This window comes from Pimephales promelas, chromosome 11 (assembly GCF_988280905.1).
Source record: "Pimephales promelas chromosome 11, fPimPro1.hap1.1, whole genome shotgun sequence".
Taxonomy (NCBI): Eukaryota; Metazoa; Chordata; class Actinopteri; order Cypriniformes; family Leuciscidae; genus Pimephales; species Pimephales promelas.
The window spans coordinates 14,165,814-14,187,016 of NC_142779.1; positions in this window are offsets into that span (position 1 = coordinate 14,165,814).

The following is a 21,203-nucleotide window of genomic DNA, read 5'->3' on the forward strand; positions in this document are numbered from 1 at the left end:
AACTGAAAAATCTTTACTATAATTAGATTGTCTTTAATAACTGTAAACTGCAGGAAGCGTAAAAAAAAAGCCAATTCACGACGTTAAAGACTACATTCGCTATTTTTACTGACAAGAAAAAAATGACCAAATAGAAATGGGGAAGATAGAAGGACTGAAAAGGAGTCGTAGCAGTGTCCCTACCTCTCAGCACACACACACACACACACGTACATGTTAATAACAGGATATTAAAGAGGTGAAATAATTAAGCTAACAAGTGAGCGAGTCTGACTATGCTGTCTCCTAAGGTCCAATATCGATACATTAGCGTAGACAAGCGCAATACATTTTACATGGGGCCCTGGGAAAATGATTGATCAAGGCATAATAGCAGGCCCCACTCCTCTTCCGCCATTAGCTGGGTCAAGCTGGCAGGCCAGTTTGTCTGGGCATAGGTCACAGCCATGCTATAATAGCTCTGCTGCCATTACCAGTGAGTCTGTGTGAAAAACTAGCATTAATTAGCATTACACAGCTTCACACTCACACACTACTCATCCAGCTCTCATTGACTACAGAACGGCCAGAACTCTGGCCTTCTCACTCAGTGCCAAACACAGGCACACAGCCATCCTCTCATTTGGGCAGATAGAAAGAGATGTAGGGAATTAAGGGGAGAGAGAGAGAGAGAGAGCGAAAGAGAGAGAGACCCGGGGACTGACTGGCTGCCCGCTTGCTACTCCCGTTGGTTTCACTGGCTAATTGAATTGGCTTGTCAACAAAGCCGTTGTCATTCAGTAAGTGAATTTGCTGTATTATTGCGCATCACAGCTGCTGCAAATTGTCTGCTATTTCCTGGAGGCAAAGGCAGCCCCCATGCCCTGTCACAAAAAGCACGAGATACCAAAAAAAAAAAAAAAAAAGAAAGAGAAAAACGAATGAAAGTAAAAAAGTTAAATTATATAAACAAACAGAAACAACAGGGGCACTACAGACAGCGAGCGAACAGAGGGAGATTCAGGGAGCAGGAAGATGGGCAGGTGTAATTGCAGCTCTGTTGTTTCAGCTGGGACTCAAAGAAAGAGCCCACACTGGCACAATGGCTGTGCCCCCTGGCACTGCTCGTAGGCCTGTCCGTACCCCTACCCATTCAAAGAGCCGGCTTTATCTTTCTCAATCTGTCTGTCTCTCACATACACGCATGCAAACACTCTCCCATTGAGGTGGCCACTGGGGTCTTTGTCTGATTCTTTGAGGTGCACTCAGTAATTTTGTTGTTTATGTTGTGCTGTCTGCTATCATCCGTCTTGGACTCAACAAAACCAGTGCACATGACCCTGGGCTCATGTGTTTACAGGCTAACCTTTAGACCGACTCTGTTCGTTGGAAATGACTGTGTGTGTGTGTGAATCAATCCTCTGTAAAACATCACTGACTGCACAAGCTGAGGATTTATTGGATGTTTGCTTGTTTCTCACCCCTGAAGTAACCGTGTTAGGTGGTATATGTGTGTCACTGTGCTGTTTTCTCTGCCATGGTCACATTTAGATGATCTGCTTCAGTGGAAGGCTTTTAAAAGGCCTTCAAGGCCATGGCCTGATTACTGGACACTCACATACTAATCTGCTGAGGGCAGCCACATGACACTCTCACCATCCTCCTCACCCCCCTTCTCCTTCTCTCTTTCCTCCACCCACATTTTTAACCAGAGTACCCTTGCTCTGGCCTGACAAGGTTACGCCACTATGCAGTGAGTATCTATTGATTTCCACCATCAAAGATCCCTGCAGCCAGAGACGGCTTTGCTGCTTCAGATAACACTCTGTCTTTCTTCTTTAAACCTCGCTCTCTCTCTCACTGTCACACACACACATAGAAAAAAAAAAACATGTCACAGTTGCCTCAGATTTCTGTCTCTAACTTCTCTCAGTTTGCATGATGTGTCTTGTCTAGTGTCGAGGGTTATTAGCTTGGCCTTAGGGACTGGCCACCCTGGGGTCACATTAACACAGTCATTTTTCTCAAGTGCAGGTTTGTTAATGGCTGTAAATGAATTATACATTAAAAGACCTAGTCTGGTAAACCTTAATATAGAAAAACATGCTGCTACCCTACACATTTTATTGCTGTCCATTTCTTTTAAAGGAGTAGTTCACTTTTGAAAAAAAACTTTTGCTGATAATTTACTCACCCCCATGTCATCCAAGATATACATGTCATTCTTTCTTCAGTCGAAAAGAAATTAAGATTTTTGATGAAAACATTCCAGCATTTTCTCCATATAATGCTCTTCAGTGGGAACCAAACGGTCCAAAAGACAGTTTCAGTACAAACTGCAAAGGGCTTTAAACAATTCCAGACGATGAATAAGGGTCTTACCAAGCGAAACGATCGCTCATTTAATAAATAAATAACAAAGTTTAAGTATTATAAGCTCAAATACTTGCCTTGCTTGGTTCTCTGACGCATGTTTGTGACTCTCCTGTTTGAACTGTTTGTCCGGTTCCCTCTTCCCGGATCACTCTTATTAGCAGTTTCTTTTTAGTCAATCGAACACATTTTTTACCACTAAGTTTAAGGCTTTACTAAGCTAATCTGACTGGTTCATATGACAGCTTGTATCTAAAGATACACATTGTGAATTTTGTCCGCAGTATTTTAAGATATCTTTCCAATTTTTCATGTGTTTTTTTTTTACAAGCTTAATAACGGCATTGGATTTATCCTACTTCTAAAGACAATTGATAAATTGTTAAAAAATATTTAAATTGGCAGTGGAATTGCTCTTCTTTCTTTGGTATTCATTCCATAAAAAACTTTCATACTTTCCATAAAAAATTCTACAAGAATTTTCAGTGGAACTTTTAAGGTATCTGTAAGTGAAATCAAAACCGTAAAATCATCAGAACCCATTCCTAATAATAAAAGTCAAATTTGGTAGACTTATACCTAGGAAAGAAGAAGAGGATCATTGGTGGGGCGATGCACAGTAAAAAGGTGTGCCGAAAAGTGGCACCATCCTTGTTTAGCCTTCACAAAGGGGAGAGTGTGTCCAAATTTAGGTTTAGAAATTATTCATAAGATTTTAAGTCATGGCATCATTCGCTTTTAGGGAAAATGAGATTTTATTATGCGGTTGCTTATGAGCGACTCCCACCCCAGACAGAGGAATGAATGGCTTAATGCCAAGGCCAATTGAGAGACACTGTTGAGGGCCAGGGGGTAGATTTTCATAAATTATTCATCATTATACAAAATAATCCTTAGCAGGATTGGGAAAGGGGGCTGAAGCGACGGTTGGGACTGGAAGCTGTTTTTTGGTTGGGAGGCAGAGGGTGGGGGGGTGGGGGGGGGGGGGGATTAGACATAAAATTGTCTCATAGCATCCAGGACCAAACAGTCTCATCTGAATATGGGTTTCTATGGCTGCAATGTAACGGTCATAATGGCCCGCGATAGTGGACATATCAGTTGTAGATGTTCTAAAAGTGCTTGCTGACCCGGTTGAGCCGAGTGCTCTTTCTGTGACGTGCCCCCCTCTGACTGGACTGGAGCCCCACGTTCAGACTCAGACACACCCCGCCATACAATCGCATGGACACACACACTAGGGCGCACCCTCACATGCAATCATGCACACACAGACATGTGACACACATATAATACAGACAAACTCCACACCAATGTTAATAAACATTTACTTGTATGTATACGGTATACATGTGAAGAGTGAAAGAGAGAATGAGAAGAGAGAGATTGGGTTAAAAGATTACCAGTACCAGTTGAAGCCACATAATAAGTTAGTCTTATGTAAGCAGTCATGAATGTTCCAGTCACTTTCCATGTACAAAATAAGGCCTTGTACTCTTAAAAAAAATAATATGTAAAATATTATAGTTATTTATAATTATTGTATAAAAAATGAATCATAAGATAATAAATAATTTTTATTTTCCAGCGAATGGTTAGTAATAGGAGGTATTTAACCTTCGGAAAATGTTGATTATGAACCCAAGGAGGCTAAATTTTAATTTTATATGAGCTGATTTATTTTGAATTGATTTTTTTTTAACGGGCCTTTGCATATTTTTGCAATGCTTTTTCTATAATTTTGGACATCTAAAACCTTTCTGTTTTAAGGGGGATTCAAACATTGATACATATAATGTGTCATGCTTTTAATAGGTGCATTTAACATTAGATAATATCTCATCTACCACATCTGAGTAATTGATTTGTGCATATGCTTAGAAGAACACGTGCTTAGGCGCAGTGGATAAGACACATACCTTTGGTGCGAGAAACCCAGGTTCGAATCCACGGTGAGACACCAATGTGTCCCTGAGCAAGACACTTAACCCCTAGTTGCTCCAGAGGCGTGCAACCCCTGACAAATATAGCCATTGTAAATCGCTTTGGATGAAAGCGTCAGCTAAATTAATAAATGTAAATGTAAGAAGTACACCAAAGTACCATATTCGTGGAATGTGTCTTCATGGCTTCAGCTTTAGCTTGGAATGATATGAAAACCCCCTCCTCTGTTTCTCAAGGACAAAAACAAAAAGTTACTCTTATTAACACTGCAATCTAATTCAATTTGATGCCATCTGCTACTGCCGGCATGCAAGCCACACAGAGAACCATCACCCGTTCCCTGATGAATCCTCAAGTGGGAAAGTAGGAATGTCCTTCAGTGGTGACTCAGAAGCTAATGGACTGTACACATTATCAGTGCTGTTTAAAAAAAAAGCACATCGAAAACAAGTTCACCAAACCATTCATTTTTTTTATTCAAGTCAGATCCCTGCTAAAATATTGAATTTATATTCTGGTCCAGAGTTTGCAGCCATGGAAGGGACACCAGCATCAAAATAAATACTGGTTACTCACAACAGTTTTTTTTTTCTTCTTCATGGCTGAATATATTTTTAAAAAGACGCCAGATCGTATAAATTTTACTATGCTGTTACCAAATCCATACTTTTTATGACATATGAAATCGTGCCATGTGCTTTCAGGGTCATGTGCAAAGGAGCCTTATCAAAACCAGGTGTTGAAAATCATCTCGTTTCAAAGTCAGTGTGAACCCCGCTGCTCGAATATCCGTTTGTGTTCATCTCCGTACAAGGCCTTAAACATCTGGTCCTGAAATATCTATAAAAAAAAAATCGAGAACAATGTTCACTGATGGAGAATTTAGCATTGGAGCCAGAAAGCGGCTTTTAGTCTTGAATCAGAGTGATAATTCTCCCCTGTCACCCCTTGCACAGGGTTGTAATTACTGTCCCTCTTGTGTGAAAGGCCTAGACTGATCAGTCTCCCCCCGTTGGCTCACCTCTTCTCTGTAACTGTGAACAAATGGCCTGAGAGAATCCAGAGCTCCTGTGGCCTGCTAAAGGGCCCTTGATTTATGAAATTACTGCAAACATGATTGAGGTAGTGGTGATGATTATTGTAATAATAGAGCCACTTGATGAAAAAGAGTCAGCGCTAAACTAGGCATACCTAATGAGGACTCGCAGATTGGGGGGATACTTGTGCGAAGAGTGTTTTACATGAGAATGAGTGTGTCAGTTCCCGCTCTCACTTTCTCCGTAAGAAACCGGGAAGTAGTTTTTAATGCAATGTGGGAACACTCCCTCCCCCCCAACTCAATTTACCGCTAAATTCAACTGGCCATCATCACGCTTTCGACAGATATAATGCCATACAGCACAACAAACATTTTAACCCTGAACTCTATTGGACTGCAATATAATGAAAACACAACACATGTTTTGTATGTTTCCTAACTCACATTGGTAGAAAGTTTTTAAACAGCTGTTTTTCATATTAGCAGTAAAACTTAAAACCCTTAGAATTTATTAATAATATCATTCAGAAATTTGGGGTCAGAAAGATTTTTAAAAATGTTTTTCAAAGAAGTTTCTTGTGCTCAAACATGTTTGATAAAAAAAGTCAGTAATTTTAATATATTCTAAAATGTAATGCAAAGTATTACTCCAGTCTTCAGTGTCACATGATCGTTTAAAATCATTCTAATATGATGATATGGTGCTCAAGAAACAGTTGTGTTTTTTTGTGAAAACTGATATATTTTTAAGATTCTTTTGTAACATTATAAATGTCTTTACTGTCCCTTTTGATAAATGTAATGTGTCATAAACAGTACATACATACAACAGTAAAGTACATAAACATAATACATCAAATACGATATATAAAAATGAGTTACATACATAATTCATTTCAATATTTTTGATTTGATATTTTATTCAAAATATTTTTCGCATGAACACAAAATATTTACATTTATAAAAAAAAGATTTAATGATTAATTTAAAGGATAGTTGATGCCTTTTAAAATATCTCTTAATATGTTCCAGAATTTTAGTGCATAAGAGGAGAAAGCCCTGCATGTCATTTATAAAAAAAAAAAAATTAGTTTGAGAAACAATAAAATATGTCTTATATTAAGCAAATTGAAGTTAAATAAGATCCAGACTGACATCTTCATTGCGAAATAGATAAAAAGAGAGGATGTTTCAGTAATATGGCCCTATATGCAGGACTCCCCAAAAATCTACCAAGGCTTGTCTGCACCCCATCCTGCATCCTCCAGCACCCCCTCCTGCCCAGGCTCGCTGGACCAAGCAGAGCGGCTGTGTGTTAAGAGCTATTGAATAATAGTGACCTTTAATAAAGAAGGGGATCCCCAGACTTCTTTCCCAGACACGCACTGACCTTTCAAACCAGACGAGGGCCAAGAAAGGAGGGGGCAGGGAGCAGGGTTCAGGGGGTGGGGTGGGGGGTTCTCTAGGGTTTCAGACTGTGGACTTTGAACTGGCTAGTCCCCGCTGTCCTGTTGTGTGTTTCACTCTGCCAGGGATCTCTCTTATCCCCTCCTCTTTCCCCCCTCTTTTTTTTTATTGTGTTCAGGGAGTGTTCTGCATGCTGAGGCCTGAGCTGCCGGGCCTGAACCCTTGCTAATCAATTTCTCTGTGAAGACGGGTTCAGAGGCAGGACGAAGAATGCAGCCCGCGCTCTCTGACATCACTGGCTTTGACACTTGTGTCATTTCAGACAACGCTAAAGGATTACACCAAACAAGAGCAAAGACGCACAAGAGAGACTGTGCCAAATTTGAACCCACCTTTGTTTCGAGACACCCCCGGCCCATGAAAAATAAACAAGAGAAAAAGTACATTGCGGGCGACACCTGACACTGAATGCTAAACTGTCACTCCGCCCCAGCCATTCATTTCGAAAATGCTGAAGTGGGTTGCCATGTCCTTTTGTTATCTTCCTCTCTCAGACAAAACAGCCCTGTACACTGTACACTGGCTCTTAATGAATACCTATTGTCCAAACACTTCAGCTAGCTCAAACAGCCCTTTAAGATGCCCATGAAAAAACTGGGTTGGAGATAAAGCTTCGGGTCTGCGTGACATTCCCTTACCGAGAGGTAAGCTCTTTCAGACGACGCAGACACTGAAGGTCATGTGAAGGATCTTGCGTGGTTTTCTCTCTACATATCAGCGCTTAGAAACAATGGTATGCATATGAGCGCCAAGACCCATCTTGTTAGCTCTGACCTAAGCAACACTTTATTATATCGTTTACAATGTTTTCTTGAAGCTTTGTCATTTTAGAATATAAATATACTTTTTTTTTTTTTTAAATCTATAGTACATTGTTATTGCTGGTGAATGTAATGATGGTTCTATTCAAGAGTGGCGTAAGGACAAAACCATTAAGACAGTTCTCATGGGAAAGAAAACAAATGATATCTCTCGGACGTCTCAATTGTTTCTCCCACACACCAATTAAAAGAAATGGAGAGCAAATTGAGACGTTTACTGAATTGCCTCTCAGATGTTTCTCCTGAGAAAAAGACATCTCACATGTCTTAGAGCATTTCACAAAGAGTTCTCAACTCAAACATTTCTCATCAAATTCTGAATCCACATTCATTTTATAGTGCTATACTCTTATTTTATGTCAACAATTGTCACATTTGCTCTAAGAGGAACCCCACAGAAATACAACTTATTATAAAATGAATTATTTTATAATAAAATTAAGGTTTATTAAAAAAAAAAAAAAAGCTCATTCTTGTGGTCCTGCACATTCTGGACATGTATGACAGCTGGTATTTCTTTGTACTTGATTCATGTCTGCACAGGTGTGCTCTGTAGTATGTACTTGATATGGTACAAGGTTCTTTGATACTTAATTTCATACTATATCCACGAGATTCCACTGACCTTGGTCAACAGTGCGTTCCTTTCATCTAACCCCACATTGTGGGAAGGTCACAAAAATAAAACCTCCCTTCATTGTTCAGGGAAGGCAAGTTTTTGGTAATAAAATAAAACCAAACATTTTTTTTATTATTATTTCAGTTGTCCACTTTAGACATACTAGGAGACTGTCTCCTTAATATCTGTTAACTCTTTATTGTGAAGCTCCCCCAATAAACATTCTACTGACTAAGTAACTTTACAAGTGTGAATTTATTAATCCTAACCCTAACCTAACAGTCTACTAAGAGAGTTAGCTGACTTGCAGTTTTAAATGAATGAGTGATTTGACATGTAGTTGCAGTAGAATGTCTAAAGTGGAATATCGAAATAAAGTGTAAATAAACATTGTCAATAGGTTTGCTTTAGGTTGTCACACTGTAAAAAAAATATTGATGGTTTAACTTAAAAAAGTAAGTTGCCTTAAAATGTTAAGTTCATTGAACTGGAAAAAGTGAGTTAATACAATAAAGTAGATTAATTTAACCATCAGAAACTCAAAATAATAAGTTATCTCAACTAAATAAATTATTATAAAGTTGATTTGACAAAAGAAAATATGTTGTGATAACAAATCTTGAAAATATTTTTTACAGTGCACAAAAACCTATTTAGGTAAGGTTATAGTCTTTGGTTACAAAAAAACAGAAAAGAAAAGAAAGAGAATGAACATTTCTAGAACTTTATTATTTGGTTCCGAAGCGATATAGGAACTTGTCTCCTCCTCCTTATCATCATCACCTCTCTCTCTCTTCTTCTCTCTCTCTAAGAAGTGACCTGCCATCATTGGCCTGCTGTCAGCTCAAGGACGTCTCTCCACCCGCATGCACAGTTTTATTTAAAAAAAAACATCAAAGCATATCGACTAAGAAAAATAATAACAGTAACTTTTTTTTTTCTCTCCTCCCAGGGCCTGTCTGGTAATGGGGGTAAATCTGGCCCACTATCTTCACCTCGTCTAATTGCTTGCAGCATGGCAATTGAAATGGAGAGAGGAGAAAATCTCAGGCTGTATTGATCACATATTGGCCTCTATTTCATCAAGCATCCCCTCGCTCTCTTCTTCGCATCCCCCAATTTACACCCTTGATTCGAGTTGCTGTGTATGAGTGTGCCTGTGTGTGAGAATGTACTATTGTGATGAGTGTGTGTGTGGGTGTGTTTGATCCTTGATCAATATCTGTCCCCTTGTGAGACCCTGTCTAGCCAGTTTCCTCCCGCTCTTTGGGAGTCTAATGAGTGGCCTTGTCGTCGTAGGACGGGGTCTTCGGCAAACGGCCAGGCCCGGATCACTACCTAACTAAAAGAGGGGGGGAAACCTGTGACCTTAGACCCTTTACCAAGGACAAAACCAAGATGGCAGATCTATGCAGCATGTTTTTGGAATGTGTTTATACGACACACCAATAAAACAAAAGTAGGATCCTCTTTAAAATTAAGCACATATTACAAATCTAAATACAAAGATCAGCACAACCATGGTATCTGTTCATAACATTGGGGTCGGTAGGATTTCTTTTTTTCACATATTTATTCAAAAGTGAGAGTAAAGCCATTAACAATATTTATAAAAGATTTATATTTCAAATAAAAGGTGTTCTTTTGAACTCTCTATTCATTAAAGTATCCTGAAATAAATGTGTAATGTATTGAGCTGCACAACTGCAAAGATTAAGCAGCACAACTTCTTTGCAACATTGATGTTAATAATAATAATAATAATAATAATAATAATAATAAAAATAATAGCATCAGCATGTTAGACTAATTTCACATGTGGCCGTTGAACACTCAGCTTTGCCATTGCAGGAATAACAGCACATGTCCATGATGCTTTGCAACATGAACAGCCAATTATAACTCTCTATACTGAGATGAGACAATATATACTAACATCTCTTTAATTTAACTTGTGTGTGTCTGTTATCATGTGTTAGCATGCAGTAAGTTGATATAGTAAGATATCTAACATAGTTCCGTTCAATGCTTGTGTGACCTTGTGGGTACACAACATTTTTCTCATTGGCTTAATTAATACACTCGTATGCACACTTTTCCACACTACTTCACAGCGTCTATAGTCTGGGTAGCTGCAATCGCTATGGTTGCTGTTTCTTTATTGTCTTCATGGCTGTGAGATTGCCAGCATGTGACATCAGTTGAGGAGCTAATGAGGGATACTTTAAAGCCAGCTTTTCTTTCTCCTCTTTCCTCTTTTTTTTTTGGACACTGACTCATTAAAGCTGGGCTGTTCTTTAACCGTTGTCTTGATGCTTCTTTCTTTTTTAAACATCCTCTGTGCCCTGGTTTGACTTTAAGGTGTATCTCCTAAGCTGTTGGATTATCTTTATCCTGCACTTTCTCTCCAGTTCTCTTTCCCTTTCTTTTTACTGGTGAGATTCAGGAATACATTTCTAATCAGATGTCAGAAAAAGGAGGAAAAAGAAAAGAAAGAAAGAAAGAAAGAAAGGAAAAGAAAGACTAATTGAAGCGAGGGATTTTTCCTGATCTGTACTTGGTTGGCTGTACTTACAGCTCAGTCAACTTTCCCTTCATTTCCATGCCGATCTGAGAGCCGGAAGAAGAAGGCTCGCCGTCTCCAGAATATTCTGCTCTTTTCACACTGATACTACAGCTCTGTATGTTACCTGCACATTGAGTTGGTTTAAAAGAGAACTTGGAAACACTATTTTCATTGTTTTTTTTGTTTTGTTTTTTAAATGATGTTCTATGTAGACATGGTGTAATGTTCATGCAAAGATCCATCCCAACCCATTTAGGAAAACAAACTTGAAGAAATGTCCATTGTACTGTCACACTCATGAGAACATCAAACAATGTCCATGTTTACACATACATTACACATAACATTCTGTTCAAAACCTCTAATGATTTGATAGTACTTTTTTCAATACAAATCAATGTATTTCATAGAATTAAAGGCCACCATCAGGTGCCAAAAATTACATTAAAGTAGGCTATGTGAACGAGGCATTTTATTATTTTCACACGACTTATTTTTTTAAGGACAGACTTACTGTAAAACAAAAGTTCACCAAAAAAAAAAAAAAAAAAAAAAAACAATTCTGCCATAATTTACTCACCCTCATGTTGTTCCAAACCTGTATGATTTTTCTCCTTCTGATGAACACTCACACCACACAAGCACACATGCTCGCTCAGTCACTCATTCACTCACTGATATGGTTTTTATGTTTTATGTGAACTTTCCACAGACTTAATGATTTTCATACCGTACAAACTGGACAAAACCCAACCACCTACTCATCACAGAAAACTTTCTGTATTTTTAGATTTTCAAAAAACATCACTTAGTATAACAAATAAGCAAATATTTTCATGGGGAACAAAAAAAGTCCCCACAAGTTACACGTTACATATAGTTACTATAGTGATTACTAGAAATTATGCAAAGTTGCATGCAACTAACCCCATAGTAAGTACATGTTGTTAATTATTATTCCACAGTACTTAATTATGTAATTACACTGTAATACAGACACCTTAAAATAAAGTGTAACCTGTATTTTATACCTGAACCACACACACACACACATGCACACTTAAATTTGAACCCAGCTGACTTTATGTATAAACAATTTTAACTTTAATTCTCAAAACATTTCAAAGAGGGTGGACAATTCTTTAAATTACGACTTGCAGTATCCTTCACTAACATTAAAATTGGACTTGGGAAAAAATTGGGAAAACTGCTACAAAAGTGTGCACATGGCCCCTTTAAGAAAGATAGCAAGTATGTTTTAGTAAAAAGGGTTACAACATTGGGCTGCATGAATACATGGGTGTGACAAGGGTGCCGTTAAGGTAGAAAGTGCTCAGAGATGTAAACGTGAGAGAATACATGAAGGAGGGAACAGTATAGAGGAAGGTCTGGTCATTATTAAGTCATGTGGTGGGTAGAACGAGGTCGGCCGGTCTCCTCTGATAAGGCAGTTCGTGGAAATCTGAAGTGGTTAGCCGTTTGTTGCTTCTTTCCCTTTTTTTCACCATTTCCTTCAGAATAGTTACTCAAGAGGCCATGGTCAGCTATGACAGACCGATAAGGAAATAAGGGGTCTGATAAACGTGCGTGTGGAGGCCGTGGGGAGTGCAGTCGGTGAGAAGAGAAGCCAGGAGAATAAACAAAGCAGTGCCCTGCTCTCTGTTAAAGAGATTAATTGCAGTGGTGACACCTTTGCCATAGACAGGCATCAACAAGGAACTTGTCTTTGACTTTGTCTCATTGTGGGGAGGAGCAGCATGCGTGTTAGTTCATTGAGGAGCCCCGTCTCGCTGCACTGGGAGCAGATGCTGCTCATTGGCAGGCTTTCAAGCCCTTTTATGAATGTTAAAACTCACATATCAAAAGAGCCTCGCGACAGCTTGACAAGTCTTACAAAGGTCCCAGATATTAAAAATTAATATCTATTCATTATTGCCCACAGTTGATTCAAAGTCATGGTTGGATGCATGGAGATTTGCAGAAGGTTTCTCTCTATAGCTTTTGGGACGTTTCCAGGTAGAAGAAGCAACAATTGAATGCTTTCAAAAGAGTGTTTTGATTAAAACAAATAAGAATAAGAATAATGTCAATGGTGTTTTCAAAATTGTATACGTCTTAGTAACAATTTTTAAGCAAAAAATATATAAGCGTGTTAAAGATAGAAATATTGTTGACCCATTTACAATTAGGTCCTATTAATGTTAGTTAGTGCACTTGTTGAACTACAGTAACAACATTACATTTGTTAGTTTTTATTATTCTTTGTTAGTTAATCTTTGCTGAGATCCATTAAATAATATAAATATGCAGATATACAAAAATACAGATACAACTTTTTGATTTAATAATGTAATAGTATATATGTTAAACTTAACACAAAAGATGAATAAATAATTTTTCATCAGTAGTTTTTATTGTGTTTTAATGTAGTTAACCAATGCAAAAAAAAAAACACAAAAAAAAACATTGTTTCAAATTTAATTCTTGGTCAAAGTTCCACGGTAATTTTCCTTATACTGGTTCTTTTGAGATGTTTCACTCACAGAGTAATGTTCACCAAGCAAAGCATGTCCTCAGGACAACTCGATAGAAAAAATAAAAAATGACTGAATTGGCGGAATACAAAGAATGACTTATATTTACTTTTTTTTTCATGCCCCATACTTTTCAGCAGCCTTTTAAAACACTCTCCTCTCATTAAATACTATGGAGTCTGGTCTCGCTGCATGTGGTGTTTATTTTCACTCTCGGGCCTGTGAGAGAGTCAAGAGTCCGCTCTCACTCTGAGGGGGATGGTGTGGTCACAACCATGAGAGACTTTAGCCGAGAGGCTGTCTGTTTGATGGAACCACTGGCCCCTGTTTCCTTCCTTCCCTTTTAGGCCAGCTTGCACGGTCATATTGGCGCTTCTTCTCGGTCTATCCCCCACTGCCAGCACCTCCTCTGGGGCCAGTTTCATTTAAGCTGTCCTTTCGACACTTGGCTGAGCATGGTGGTCCGTGCAGACCCATCTAGTTCCTGATTCTCAGAAAAGAGAACACCTGTGTTACAATAAATATCTCAAAATAAACCCCAGGCCCACCAGCCAGTATCAAATGTAAAACAGTTCTTGAACCGTGTGGCGGCTTCCTCCTAGAAAATGAAGGTCATGTTTTATGAGAAATGCGTGGCCTTATTATCCACCTCTAGAACTTCAAAATGTCTCCTTTGACATTGACGTATTTCATGCTTGGTCTGGAAATGAACCTCCAGATAAGGTCTTAAAGCAAACAGTGTCCTTTCAGACCTTTCACAAAGTCGCACTGAATCGCTTTTGCATTGCAAAACCCTTAAAAGAGCATTTAAAGTGCCTAATTAAATAAATATGAAATGTATTTATTGTAATGACAATATGTAAATGTCCGATTTATCGCAGTATGGCTTCAGGCAAAAGCAATTGAGCATTCAGGCTCTGGGGGCGGTGTGTAAAAGTGTGTGAGTTTTCTTCTCTCTGGCCACTGAAGTGTCACACATAGTCTTTGGGGCTGGTGGCAGGGTCTCTGAGCTTAAATGTTCCCATAAGCACTCGCAGGCTGAATCTTATCTGCTCTTATCGGTCCTCAGACTGTCCTCGAAACACTACGCCTGCTCCACCGACCCCTTATCTGGCCCACCACCACACTCTTAGCCCCTGGCCACACTGACACAGCACTGCATGGGTGTGTGTGAGTAGACATGCGTGTATTTGTATGTGTGTACTGTTGACTCACAAGTAACAACAGAACGATAAGATATGTGACACATACTGTAGCTACATATCTCAAACTGACCCCCAGTTCACAAACACACACTCAGAGATGGAAAGTTTAAACATATTCTAACACACTTACTGGATTAGCTCAGTGGCGGAGAAAAACATGGGGAAAATAACTCATTTTATACCATATGAGTTTACAAATATTTTAGTTTCAGATTTTCCACTTCATTTATGAGAAGTTTGGTGATGTATGTGGATAGTGTATGAGTGACAAAGTTTTGTTTTACTTTACACTATTTCTATAACATTTTAGTACTCTGGATTTTGGTATTAATGGCATTAATTGCCCATCCAAAAATGAAAATTATGTCATCATTTACTCACCCTCATGTCATTCCAAAAAAAAAAAAAAAAAAAAAAAATGCAGCCAAAACCAATCAGTTTTTTTCTGCATCAACTACTGTTTAAATTTTCCTTTTTGGGTACATTTACGTGAGCATGATATGATATACAACCATTTTGTTGTATATCAAAAGTTTTTGGAAGTCGTATATCACATGACTTTTATTTTGTTGTTTTTCAGATTTCAATAACAGTGAAGCAGTTATGTTTAAATACGCTAAATGATTTTAAATGATTCTTTTCAGTTATAATGATTTCAGGACAGTTGTATCACCATCTAATGATACAAATGGCTAAAATGGGCAAAGAGACTATCATCACGTCCTTTGCACAGAAAGAAGAGGGCTGGAGGATTCACACTTTCACAGTTCACAGGACTCTCTGTTCCTCTGCACCTACAGTATGTTTACTCCAAACTTTGTCCAATTCACAAGAATAAATTACAGCGGCCTGTCACCCTCCCTCCCTCCCTTCCTTCTCTCTCTCTCTCTCTCTCTCTCTCTCTCTCTCTCTCTCTCTCTCTCTCTCTCTCTTTGTATTTCTTTCTCTGTTCCTCATTTTCTCTGAGCTATGTTAGCCACACTCTTTCCCAGAGGGAACAAGCACTGTCAGCTCTGTGGCCTCACATCTGGAGCTTCCTGCTGGGCTGGATCGGACTCTCCACCCTCCGGCCCCCCCAAACCCTGTTCTCACTGCCACCGAGCTGGGCATTATCCTCCTCCCCAGCTCCGGAGTGCAGGCTGGCACTCCCTGCCGCCTTCTTGCCAAAGTCCCTTTCATTTAAATAAGATTAAACACAAATGTGGAGTGGGGGCACACACACTGGCTGGCCTGGGAGTTGAAGTGATGTTGCAGAGCACTAATCCATTCCATAGCCAATCTTTGCGAGAGAGAGAGCAAGAGAGAAAGAAAGAAAGAAGAGTGAAAGATCAAAAAATCCTTCGAAAGGAATAGTTCATTAAAAAAATGGAAATTCTGTCATCATTTACTCACCCGTATGCTGTTCTAAACCTATATGATTTTCTTTCTTGTGTGGAACACTATAGGAGATATTTTGCTGAAAGTCCAAGCTGCACACAATAAAAATGAATGATGACCAAATAAATAAATAAATAAATGTAAAATATTAAGCTGTTTAGTAGAAAATAGAAAACAAGAATAATATTTCTCATTATTTCAATTTTTCAATATTTCTCAATATTCTCTTTTTTTTAAGTGCAGAGCATTAGATCATAAAAAAAAAAGTATCCAACCCCAAACTTACGTGTCAAACTAAATTACATATGTTATGTATATTGGACTTGTTTTCTTGTTTTTTATGAAAAACACAAACATTATATGTGACGATGGTCCACAAAACCATGCAGCCACATTGAGAAATTGAGATTTATACATCAACTGAAAGCTGAATAAATAAGCTTTCCATTGATGATAGAATAGGACATGTTTGACCAAGATCCAACTATTTGAAAATCTGGAATCTGAGGATGCAAAATATTTACGGTACGAAATTTACAAAATATGTTCACGGAACAGGATCTTTTCTTAATATCCTAATGATTTTTGGCATAAAAGAAAAATCAATATGTTTGACCAATGTATTGTTGGGTTCCAAATATACCAGTTCTCTCTCGTATTGTGTGAGTTAGCTTACATTACATGAAAGATTCATCTTTTCGAGACATTGAAGCCAAAAAAGTATACAAGCAGGGCTCGGAGAGGCTGTTTCTCTGATTTTCATCTCTTCAGCGAAGCTCGTCGCATTTGCTGGATCTAGAGAGAGTCACATTGCTGGATCGTCGAGGATGGCGACAAGCCAACTAAGGACAACACCTGAAGAAGCCGGCCATCTTCGCCACCTTCAGCCTTCAGAGCGAGATGCTATCCGGCGACGTATCCTTTTTCCTTGCTAAAACTCACTCTAAAAGAGTGGCGAGCGTTTTTTTTCCCACTTCTTGTGGCTTGTGCAGAGCCCCGCTCTGCGATGGAGACCGCCATGTTATCTGCACTATGTCTGGGCCAGGAACACGCAGCTCTTGCTCTCTTGTCAGGGGGTTGCGAGCTCTGCGGTGCACTTTCGATGTCAACCCTTTGGGCTCGAGTTGAAATGTTCAACCCTCACACTCCGCCCTTTGCAGGATCGCGCAAAAAGAAGCGCCGTTCTCAAAGGCCGCCGGAACCTGTAGCCACCGCGACGCGCTTACTGGACTCCCTCCCTCGAGCCTCACTCTCACCTTCTCCACCTCCCCTCACAGACACGGAGCTGCCGCCCACGAGCCGTCGGAAACGCCACAAGGGACAACTGTTCTATCCTAGCGTCAGACAGCAAGGAGTGGTCAGGTTCTCATCATTCTGATGTTCAGTTTGGAGTTCAGGAGATTGTCTTGACCAGGACCACACCCCTAAAGGCATCGAAGAAACTGCATTGTGATTGGTTGATTGGATTAGGTTTTATTAATGAGAAACTGAACAGGTTTTCCTAATAATCCTTTAGGTGAATGTATATATGAAGAGTTTGGTTCCAAAACGCGATGAACGCCATTTTTTAAAAAAATGAGTTACTGCAAAAATCGGACTTTTCAATACCGACCAGATACAAAACAATGTTTAATTTTACGTAAAATGGGATATCCGCCGTGTTATTATGTAATGTTTTCTCCCTTTCTTTCCAAACCGCGACAAACGCCAGTCTCCGTTTTCTGCAAAATGCCACATATCCGCTAAACCAATCACAACGCACCATTCCACGCAATGTAAACAGTAACGGCAGCGCTTTAACTAACCTGGCTTCCTAGGTTTTCTCTATTTTGTCCTTTCGATCAACAAACAAACAAAAAAAATGAATAATTTTGACAGCATTGGTGAACCTGCGGAGGGTAAGGCATCCTGCATGGGTAAACGTGACATCGAAATCGAATCATTTACGTGAGGAAGAAGATGGACTCGGGAGGAGGAAATGCCGGCTGTTGCTTGTTCTCACACGACAGCATCAAACTTCTGTCACGCTGACACACTGACCCCCAGAGGATCTTTTGGAAAACTTTCAGTTGTTTTATTCAAAGTCAACGAAAACCGAGCAGGACCAAGCCAGTTTACAGCTGATCGCCGTCAAAAGTTCAGCGGCGACGTCCCAAGGTTGACAACAGCGATGTATATGCATAACATTAGATCATGCTTAATAAATCATAATTCATGATGATGTGCTCGTCTTAGTTAATGTTTTAATTAAGGTTTTGTTCATCCATGAAGTCATGAATGAAAAACGTTGAACTGTTAAAAAAAACGTTGATAGTTCCTGATGATATTAATATGAATTAATGCATAATTCATTTATCCATGAATTCATGATAATTCATGACATGAACCCTTAAAGTGTTACCGAATATTGTTATATTAAAGCAATGGATTTATAGTATGCACAAGAAATTCAATGTTTATAAAATTTTATTTTGATTAATTGCATTTTGAAAAAAAAGAAATTATTGGATTTATTGCATTTATTGCATTTTGGGGAAAAAACGATCTGTTTTTATAATAAATCTTTGGAAATCAAAACCTGGATTTCATTTTTTATTTATAATTATTATAACCTACAAATGCTATGTGAAAATTTGAAACCGAAAATAGTGGTTTTCATCTTCCCATTTTCCTGCTAAAGAAAACACAGTTTTACTCAAATTCATCAAAATGGATTTATAGCGTTTTGGAACCAAACTCTTCATATGCAGTTTTGTTTCTCAATAAAATACATCTTAAGGAAGAGAAAGAGAAAGACAACAGGAGAGATGGAAACAGGACAGGCTCTGGTGAGTTGATGGCCATATTTTGCATATGGCTCGTCTTTCAGTGGTCACACTCTTCACCGTGGCTGACTATTGATCCCGCACTATTCAAATAAATAAAACGGCATTGATCTTGAGTCACATGAAAATCTTAAAAGGATGAGAGAAATTCCTCTCAGGATGAGCAATGGTACTTTTCTAGCTATTGACTTGCTATTACGCACACATAGATGACATAAGCTCTTTTTCTCTAACCCATGCAACAAATTTAACTGGATACCAAACCACTTAAAAGGACAGTTAAAACAAACAAAAAAAATCTGCCATGGTTTTACTCCTGTCATTCCAAACCTGCAATGCAATACAATGAAAGTTGATGGTGAGCAGAATGTCAAGCTCAATAAAGGAAAAAGCACCATTAAAAGCATCACAAAAGTCGTAGTTTTCTGAAGCCATTTGGTAGTTTTGTGCAGGAACCTACTGAAATTTAAGGCGTTGCTTATTAAAATCTTGCTTGAAGCCTTCATCACCATTGACTTTCAGTGATGAAAACAAAAAGCTTGAACAATCGGACATACTTCTTTGGATTTCAAAAGACATGAGTGTGTAACATAAATTACAACACGCACTATTCCGTTAAAAACAGCCAAATGAGTCATACGATTACAGCAATTAGCATTTCCTACCCATAGGACATTCCCTCCGTCTTTTACTGCATATTCAGCATATAAAAACACTGCATTAAAAAGCGAGCAAACAATGCACAGCACACGGATGCTAATGCGTGGGTCAGGGGGACGGCTGAGAAGCGACTGCTGATTCCTGGTGACACAGGTCACGAAGAAGGACAGCGTTCTGTCCGTGGGGGATCGACCGCTGCCTCTCCGCAGGGCGCATCCGAGACTGATTTGCATGGTTATGTCCAAATGTATGTGTGTATTCGGATGGAAGATCCAGGGAGCAGGAGGTTATTCCGATAAGCCTGCGGATGGGGCTGCTTGCGCAGGCCGCTTTGACCTGGTCATCATCATCCTCATTATAATTATAAATATCTCAGATAGAAGCAGAGGGGGTGTGTTGATGCAAGCGACTCTTCTCATGCATTGTGACAATGCCTGTCCCCTGTGTCCGGCCCTGGATCCAATAGGATCCGACCAGCTTGATTCCGTGGTCAGGGTGAAGGGGAGAGAAAATCACGGGTGCTAGCGCAGTATGTGGCCCGGCCCGGCCGCAACTCACAGCCCGCGGGATAATGCTGAATACGGCATTCATTCCTTTCATGTCAACAAATGAATAAGTTGCATTGCATTTGCATTAATAATCTGCATGCATTTGCCAGCTTTTACATATCATCTCTACAGATATGAGTATTCATGGGACGAGAGCGAGAAGAAAGAAATGTTTGCGCTTTTAATTGCTCGACACAAAAGCAGCAGCTTTGTAAACAAACGCAAACTCGCTGATATATTTGCATATTCATGTGGTGAAACTTTTTTTTTTCTCTAAGAAGGTGATGAGGCTTGAAGTTATTTATTTTCTTTGACAGAGTGCATCTTTCAGTTAGGGGCCACCTTTTATTGTTTTGGCTCATCTATCATACCTCACGCACACACACACACCCTCTCACACACATACCTTTTTATACAAGTATTTCAGCTCTTCTTCAAAGCGTAACAATTCTGCTACCATATTTTGAAACCAATAAACCACAAACTGCACTGAAATACACACAAGTAAATATCTTTCTCAGCATATTATGACTCTATTGTATGTTTTTGGTTCATTGTCAGTTTTTTTTTTGGCTTACGGTGCTGTTCCTCTCTGATCCTGTGCCTGTAGTGTAGGAATTTGTCCACCAGGGTGTGTTTTAGCAGTCTCACATGCCTCTGTTGTAACAACCTGTCAGATCTAACAGGGGCTAAAGGTTACAATTCACTCATCACCTTTGGAAAAGAAGAATGGGAATCCTGAAATTGTGCTTTCCATGGCATCTAAAAAAATAAATGAACAAAATCTTAAAAAGAGATGGAATTTTCTACTATGAATAAACTCAATAATACAATGATTTTTTCACCTCTAATCTACAACTTACACTATTCCTAATTTGGAAAGAATTAAGACATGTTGTTTAATCCATCTTGTAATAAGTGTGCATGCAAAATTCATTGTCCCCTTAGTCAGCTGATTTTTTTCTGAGTTGCCTGTGATGTTGATAACTAGTTCAGAGTTGACTGAGGTTTAACTCTCTTAAATCATGTGTTGATTATTACTTGACAAGCTAGTTTTAAAGTAGCTGTCTTAACACTGCTTCTAATAACCAAAAAATGTACAGATACTGTCAAATTTAAACAGACTCTTTTCAGAACAGAGGAACGCAGCCACTAGGGCTGAACTTTAATCATGCGATGAGTGACATTTTCCTGTATTTACCTCTTTAGCAAATTCACACCTTTAGTTAGTTATTTTAACCTCTC